Source organism: Chroicocephalus ridibundus, chromosome 4 (assembly GCF_963924245.1).
Source record: "Chroicocephalus ridibundus chromosome 4, bChrRid1.1, whole genome shotgun sequence".
In the NCBI taxonomy this organism is placed as follows: domain Eukaryota; kingdom Metazoa; phylum Chordata; class Aves; order Charadriiformes; family Laridae; genus Chroicocephalus; species Chroicocephalus ridibundus.
This window is the reverse complement of record NC_086287.1, coordinates 25852172-25859399: the sequence shown is the minus strand read 5'-3', so window position 1 is coordinate 25859399 and position 7228 is coordinate 25852172.

Here is a 7228-nt window from a genome sequence, read left to right as displayed (position 1 = left end):
GTCCTCTTTCTGCAGAGGAGAAAAGAGGCAAAGACTCTGTGACATGAGGAAGTTGACATGAGTCTGAAGAAAAACTGAACCCTGAAGCCCCAAAGCTCAGTTTCTTGGGTTCCCTGGTTGATGCCCAGAAAGAATTAACTGGTCATGGGTTTGAAAAATGCCACATGACATTTTTTCTTGGAAAAATCATGGAATCATTTAGTTTGGAAAAGATCTTTAAGATCAAGTCCAACCATAAACCTAACAAATGTTGCTTTGTGTTAAATATGGAATTATCATACCGGTTGCGAATATTCTCATGTAAGTGAAAAGAGGTGCAAAAGTGCTACAATTCTATTCAGCATAATTTCAAGTTTAAATCCTATTACTTTTCTTAGCACAAGTCTGTTCTTGGATGTAGGTGTAATTGATCATTAATGCAAGACACACTGCTGTTAGGCAGAAAGGCAATTCATCTCATGTTAGCTTCTTTATTTCAGAGGCATAAAATACTTCAAGTAAGATGAAAATGAAGTGTTTAAAAATCCCACACTGTGAATCATTGCCATACTTTCTCCATTTCCAAGGGTGAAGGATATTATTTACTTTTAAGAACATTCAAAGATTTCAGGGATGAAATAGCCACCTTGTGCTTTGAAAGAAAACGTGGGACAGCTGATGTTCCATCAGATCTGAAAGATACTGAGATGCCAAGTCAGAAGACCAGTAATTATCATTTATGCACACAGCAGGGTGCCAAATAGGAGAGGAATAGCGGCTGATGAGAAAATGGTGGTTTAAGAAACTATCCAGATTAACTGAATTGCTGACACAATGACAGGTATCAAAAAAGCACGTAGGTACAGTGATCTGATCAGGCACAGCAGGGATGTGCACATGTCCCAGAGAATTTATACCAATGCATACAAGCTCTTCTGCAGTAATAAAATAAATGCTCAACAGGCTTTAGGAGAGTGAAGTGTATTTTAATAATAGATTCTTACAGTAGGATTCACCAAAGCATCCCATATGCTGATAACTCCGTGCAAGGTACATAGTCACGCTTATCATTTGCATTTTGGAGACAACGAAATGGAAATACAGGGTAAAATTTTATATCCCAAATTGTAAGGGAAGATCTGGGATAGCATCTAAGTTCCTATCCTACACTTCTTCTCCTAGCGTATGTTAGGGGAGTGGAATTCTTACCTCTCCCCAAGAAGCAGCAATTGAACCATTCTTAATATAAACAGAACAAAGAAAGAAAGTATGAATTGATTCTCAGTGGATTAACCTGCTGCAAGAATTTAAATCCTGTTTGATGTTGTTACCAGCAGTTACCAGGCACTTCTACCTTTCATTTTAATCTGTACAGATTCAAATTAATTTAGCCTAAGAAAGCAAAGTAAGAAATTATGAACAGCTAACTTAAGGCTGATTTCAAAAGAAAACTGCATGTCAGGACAGAGATTTTCAGAACCTTAGCAAACCCAGCAGAAAAACATTCTGTATTTGACTCAGACAAGTCCTGTGGCTGAGTTCACCATTGTTGCTCCTCTGGCTTTGAGAACAGGACTGCCACCACAATAGAATGAGGGATGCTTTGTTGCAGTGGGAGCCGTGTTCTGGAGAGTTTTTTAATAGGTGAATTAATTCTTGAAATTACTAGGTATATGGCAAGGATTCCCAGTCTCAGTCTCACTCTGTAGCTCTCTCATATTCGAAGCTAGGATGAGCTCATTTGCTGGACTTGATCCTCACAATGCTTTTAGGAAGTAACAAGGTTACTTATAGCGTGGATCTACACAAAAGAGGAAATGGTACAGGTCACTGTTAGTTTTCATGTAAAAGTGAATCAAGTTTTTTTTTATAGAAAAACATCAATTTCTGAGAGATACTGAGGTGTTTTTTTTGTGTCAAGAAATGTAAAAATGATGAGTTCTATGCACCAGGTATGTTTTTAATTAAGGAATGCTTGTCATTTTGATTCAGTAGAAAAAACAGATTCATTTGATTTTAACAATTAAAAAACTCACAAAACAACAACAAAAGTGCCCAAATAAATCCATCTTCTACATATAAATGTCAATATAAAGTTAAAGGTTTCATTTAGTTTTATTGAGCGCATACAAATTCTTTGACACTTCCTTTCTCACAAATTATTTTTGGGTTTTTTTGGTTTTGTTTTTTTCTTAAACCAATCAACCAATTTTTTTTCTCTTGTTTGAACTGTCCATATGGTATGAAAAAACTTCCTTATCTAGTGCTACCTTTCTGCAAGTGCTGGTGAGTTTAGAGAAAGGGAACCTGGGTTTGGGGTTATATGTTCAGCTCATTTTGAAACTTGTGCAGATATGGACAAATCACTTTCATTTCTTGTTCTTTAGCTCCCCAAACACAAAAGGGAAATAAATGCTTCCCTCCCTAAAGCAAATGCTGAGAGGCTCAGATGGAAACTACTGGAGAAGGATGAAGCACTGTGTAATATTATTAGCTTCGTTAATCCAGGTCAGCCCATTTGTTTCTCACAAAGACTGTAACAGAACTGAATTGCCTCTCCTGCTATTTGTATTTCCTCAGTGTTCTCTATCCTATCCCCAAACTGAACAATTTTAGCTGTTGCTACAGGGTTTAAAACTCTTGATTTGTGGCAATAACTCGCACAAAGATGCATTATAGGCACTGAAGTGATTATCTTGAACCGGCAGAGAAAAAGCAACCTAACTGGCAATTGCATTCCCGTCTGCCCCTCAGCCTAGCACCTGCTTTACTGACTCACTGCTCCATCCCAGAGAGCTTTATTCATTAGTAAGGGCCATTCAAGCATTTAATGGAGCTCTTTACATTGAAACAGCTTTGTTTGCTCCTATCTATCTTTTAGGCTTCTTCTGCTGAAGACAAGTCCTTTAAAAGGATGTAATTTTGCTGTGACTCTGCTCAGTGAGTCTCTCCTTGCTCCCCTGGATAGTTTTGCTGCCCCTCACCTGCAGATGGAAAAAGTACCTAATAAAGGAAAATTGTAGCTTTTTTTCCCCCCCCTTTCTGTTTAACTCCAGGAAAAACATTAAGAAAGTTCAGCTAGTTGTTGCATATACTAAGATGCTGTTGTAAAGCTTTTTTTCCTAATGTTTGGAGGGGACGGAGGATTTTAGCAGTCTGTACATTTTTTATTTTGTATGATTCCTAGGGGTTCGAACCTTGTACTAGATTATACCTACCAGCACACTCTAATATTAAAAGTAACCGATTATTTTTGGTTTTAATAGACTTTAAAAACTCTCAGAAATACACCCCCTAAGCGTGGAGAATAAGATTGCTAGAAAATCCTAGGAAACGTGTGAATTTAGAATTAAACCTGTCACAGTGCAAATAACACATGGGTAAGAACAATAGCAATAATATATTCAAACGAAGCATAAGCCATTTCATTGAAAAAAAGGTAAAATTGAAGCATTAATTATTGAATATCCACATATAAGTTCACCTCCTTTCAGACTTCTGTATGGACAGCATGATGAAGCTATGAGCTTAATCCGGTTGTGGGAAAAAAAGTGGGTCCATCCTTGAGAAGAAAGCAGGAACCTTCTCATTTAACTCTTTCTACCTCAAAGACACAGTTGAGTAAGTAAAGAATAAGGTTAACTCCTCTGGACCTAGAGACTGCAGTCCATCTGGGTCTAAAAGTCCCAATGGCAAAGTCCTGTGGAGTCAAACCTCTTTTTCTGTTCAAGGCTATGAATGTTTTTCTGCTGAATTTTAGCTTTTGGAATTTAGTTCAACTTATATAAATAATAATCCGTGTTTATTTCTCACTGGTTAGCTTCTCAACATCACCGTGTCCGACATGTAGGTCACAACAACCCCATGCAGCGCTACAGGCTTGGGGAGGAGTGGCTGGAAAGCTGCCTGGCAGAAAAGGACCTGGGGATGTTGGTCGACAGCTGGCTGAATATAAGCCAGCAGTGTGCCCAGGTGGCCAAGAAGGCCAACAGCATCCTGGCCTGTATCAGGAATAGCGTGGCCAGCAGGACTAGGGAAGTGATCATCTCGCTGTACTCATCACTGGTGAGGCTGCACCTCGAATACTGTGTCCAGTTTTGGGCCCCTCACTAGAAGAAAGACATTGAGGTGCTGGAGCGTGTCCAAAGAGCAACGAAGCTGGTGAGGGGTCTAGAACACAAGTCCTGTGAGGGGCAAATGAGGGAAGTGGGGTTGTTGAGTCTGGAGAAGAGGAGGCTGAGGGGAGACCTTATCGTTCTCTACAATTAACCACCTGAAAGGAGGTTGTAGCGAGGTGGGAGTCAGTCTGTTCTCCCAAGTAGCAAGTGATAGGACAACAGGAAATGGTCTCAAGTTGCAGCAGGGGAGGTTTAGGATGGATATTAGGAAAAATTTCTTCACTGAAAGGGTTGTCAGTCATTGGAATAGGCTGCCCAGGGAAGTGGTTGAATCACTGTCCCTGGAGGTATTTGAAAGATGCGTAGATGTGGTGCTTAGAGACATGGTTTAGTGCTGGTTTTGTCAGTGTTATGTTAATGGTTGGACTTGATGATCATGAAGGTCCCTTACAACCTAGACGATTCTATGGTTCTGTGATTCTATGATCACCAGTCTCAGACTCCTGGCTGCACCAAACTTTCTGTTCCTGTTGTGATACACAAAATTCTTTTGGGCTTCCAAATTATTGATTTTAGACTTTGAAGACTCAGTCCCGATCCTTTTTAAATTGGCTTAATACAGGTGTCATTTAGGGCTTACTTTAAGTTGGAGGAAATATCCTATTAAATATGCAAAGGTAAACTGTCTCTGTATTTCTTTCATTTGAGGCTTGAGTCTTATTTCTTTAAAAGATTATTAGCTGTCAACCTGTATTCAGCAGTAGTTCCATTTGTATAGGGATAAGGGCAAGATATAATTTCAGCACAAGTCTTCCAGTCAAGGAAGTTCAGTACTTGACTAGCATGCTCTAGTTCCCTTTTTTTTTTTTGTTGCGTCCCCTGCTTTTGTCCAAAGTATTAGTGTCTACTCTAAAAAGGAGCAAGACATCGTCTCCCAGACACTCTGAAAACATTTATGGATGTGTAATTACTGTGTAATAAATACTCTTCGACTATACATCATTGTTGAGTGGTACCAATACACATATCCCAAACAAAAAGTATTTTTAACATCTATATTTCCTTGCACTTCTTGAATAAGGAATACTTTTTAAAATTTAGAAATATATGCCAACGTGGATATACAGGCCAATAATAGTCTATTAGCTTTTGCATCAATATCATGGTTTTCCAACTGGACTGGCATTAAGTTTATATTTAAGACACTGAGCAAATGATAAAGTATGGTGATAGGCCAATTTTTTCCTTAATACAATGTTTACAAAGTCTGTGATGTTACTCGGGCGATAAATTTAGTGGATAAAGCCAGATCTTTCTCTGGTATAAATCAGCCTGCCACCTCTAGTGGCAAATAAAAGCAGGTTTTGCTATATCATCGTTTATGGAAATTACCAGGGAGGTAGCATAGAGCGAAAAAAATATCTCTCTTTTTATGGGATTTAAGTCTTTAAAAACATATCATGAGCCCATTACAGGCTTGAATAGCTGAAGAAGATACCAGTCAGCTGTTACTCATCTCAGATATGTGTTGTGGCAGCTAACTCCTTCTGTTTAAACCCTTATCAAAAAGCCAGTGGGAACCTACACAGTTTATCTCCATTTAAACTAATTGATTTTCACATTTGGATCTAATTGTGAGCCATAAAACCCATAGATAACATGGAAACATTATTATATTATTCTATGGCCAGTTTTGGCTTTAGAGCAACAAACGGGGGCTTCCAGTCAGAGGCAATGATTTTTCCATTCTGCTTCCTGTAGTCACTCATCTCTACTAACTGCTTAAAACTCAAGAGTGCCACAATGTTTGTTAGTAGTGTTTAAGCCAACCTATAGTAAACACGGGCTTGAACGTACACCCTGAAGGCTAGGAGACCAGATTTTACAGAACAAGGGGAAATACGAAAGCTTCATTTAATTCTGTAGCTTTGACTTGTCCTAAATTTGTAACAAGAGTTAGGCTCTGCTTCTGACTGTGATTCATGTTTTGCCAGATGGGTACAAGCCATCATTTGCCAAGAGAAGCACAGCATGTTTCATCGTGAAATACAGAAAAACACTCCACGCTAGTATGTCAGAGTGCTTTTGACTGAAAAACAGACAGGTCTGTGTCTGAGACTTGGGCAACCTTTTCCCTTTGGATTATCTGTTTAGGTCAATATAAGAGCTAGGAGGAATCAAATGGATTGTTTCCGCTTGACTATTATGAAAGAAATGTTTAGATTAACGCCAAGAGTTTATTCTGTTTATTGGCATGTAATGGTATCTCCAAGTAGGAATCTGTGCATGCTCACCGGCTGGGAAAGAGATGTCCCCACATTGCATTTGGCTGGTGATGCTTGTTCTGCAGTACACAGAAGCTGTTGCTTTCTAGGGTCGTTAATTGGTGGAACTAAATCATTCATAGATAAAAAGATTGAAAATGCTATTTTTGGCATCATCTTTACAGTGTCTCAGAGAATGGAACTCACTGTTGTCCAGTGTATTTTTACAGAATCATGCAAAGTAGTTTAGGTAACAAACCTGGCTCAGATTTGTAGCTCTCTGTAATTTCTGGCTGTTCTACACTGCTTGTTCAGCAGCTGAACAAGGTGAACTGTTAATTATCTTCATAACTGGGTTTTGGCAAAGAAATTGTATCAAGTTCATATACAGTAAAAAAACACTCAGCAAAAAAACCAAACAAAACCAATCTCTTTGCATTTCTGTTTGTGAACCAAAATCAGATCATAAAGAAGTCTGTTCCTTGAACCAATGCGGCCATGCAGTAACTTACCAGACGGTCTTGGATATATCTACATGCAGTCTCTCCCTTGTGGAGCTTTGCATGAAAGCATTTGTCATTTCATTTCACATAATTATACATCAACGAAATGTGAAAATGCCAACAGTTGTTCCATATTTTTTTGGCATTGCAGCTGATTTATAGGGTGCTGCTTTCCTTCGATGTCATTATTAGGAAAAAAGAAATGTGAGAAATGAAGTAGAACTTCAGCATTTGAATTTTGGGTGTTGGATTTTCAAAGTTTGCTCAGAAAAGCAACATAGGTTAGGAAGATTTACAGCAACACTGAATCCTAAACACGTAACTGTACATTTTTTCCCTTTTGGTCCTTCCCTGATTCTACTGG